The following is a 1,661-nucleotide window of genomic DNA, read 5'->3' as shown; positions in this document are numbered from 1 at the left end:
ACAGTGTTGCAGAGTAAAGGCAAATATGTACGTAATGGAAACACTAAAACTTTATGAGAAGAAATAACGCATCGTAAAAAATTAGCTTGTTTCTCCTAAACAACACGTTGTAACTCGAAATGATTTGTTGTGGCATGTACGTCTAAATGTGTAGCCTCAAAAGAGAACCCACAGGAGTATTTTCTTTTGTCAAAATTTGTCAGAAAACCACGTTTTAAGGAAATCCCGCATCGTGCGAAATTATCTTGTTTTTCCTAAACAACACGTTGTAACTCGAAAAGCTTTGGTGTTGCGTGTATGTCTAAGCGTGTAGCCTCAAAAGAGAACGCAAAGGAGAGTTTTTTCTCGAAAGAATGTGTAAGAATACCACGTTTTTAGGAAATACAGTGTTGCAGAGTAAAGACAAATACTTACGTATTGGAAAAAACTTTACGAGAAGAAATAACGCATCGTAAGAAATTAGCTTGTATCTCCTAAACAACACGTTGTAGCTTAAAAAGATTTGGTGTGGCCTGTACGTCTAAACGTGTAGCCTGAAAAGAGAACCCATAGATGAATTTTCTTTGGTCAAAATATGTGAGAAAACCACGTATTAAGGAAAACACGCATAGTGCAACATTATCTTGTTTTTCCTAAACCAAACGTTTTAACTCGAAAAGCTTTCGTGTTGCGTGTATGTCTAAGCGTGTAGCCTCAAAAGAGAACGTACAGGAGAGTTTTCTCTCGAAAGAATATGTAAGAATACCACGTTATAAGGAAATACAGTGTTGCAGAGTAAAGACAAATACGTACTTATTGGAAAAACTTAAACCTTACGAGAAGAAATAAGGCATCTTACAAAATTAGTTTGTATCTCCTAAACAACACATTATAACTCGAAAAGATTTGGTGTGGTATGTATGTCTAAACGAGTAGCCTCAAAAGAGAACCCACAGGAAAATTTTCTTTCGTCAAAATTTGTCAGAAAACCACGTTTTAAGTAAATCCCGCATTCTGCGAAATTATCTTGTTTTTCTTGAACAAAACGTTTAAACTCGAAAAGCTTTGGTGTTGCATGTATGTCTAAGCGTGTAGCCTCAAAAGAGAATGCACAGGAGAGTTTTCTCTCGAAAGAATATGTAAGAATACCACGTTATAAGGAAATACAGTGTTGCAGAGTAAAGAGAAATACTTACTTATTGGAAAAACTTAAGCTTAAGAGAAGAAATAACGCATCGTACAAAATTAGCTTGTATCTCCTAAACAAAACGTTGTAACTTAAAAAGATTTGGTGTGGCCTGTACGTCTAAACGTGTAGCCTCAAAAGAGAACCCATAGGAGAATTTTCTTTGGTCAAAATTTGTCAGAAAACCACGTATTAAGGAAATTCCGCATCGTGCGAAATTATCTTGTTTTTCCTAAACAAAACGTTTTAACTCGAAAAGCTTTGGTGTTGCGTGTATGTCTAAGCCTGTAACCTCAAAGGAGAATGCCCAGGAGAGTTTTCTCTCGAAAGAATATGTAAGAATACCACTTTATAAGGAAATACAGTGTTGCAGAGTAAAGACAAATACGTACTTATTGGAAAAACTTAAACTTACGAGTAGAAATAAGGCATCTTACAAAATTAGTTTCCATCTCCTAAACAACACGTTATAACTTGAATAGATTTGGTGTGGTGT

The sequence above is a fragment of the Apodemus sylvaticus genome, chromosome 3, assembly GCF_947179515.1.
Source record: "Apodemus sylvaticus chromosome 3, mApoSyl1.1, whole genome shotgun sequence".
NCBI classification, from domain to species: Eukaryota; Metazoa; Chordata; class Mammalia; order Rodentia; family Muridae; genus Apodemus; species Apodemus sylvaticus.
This window is presented reverse-complemented; position numbering follows the sequence as displayed.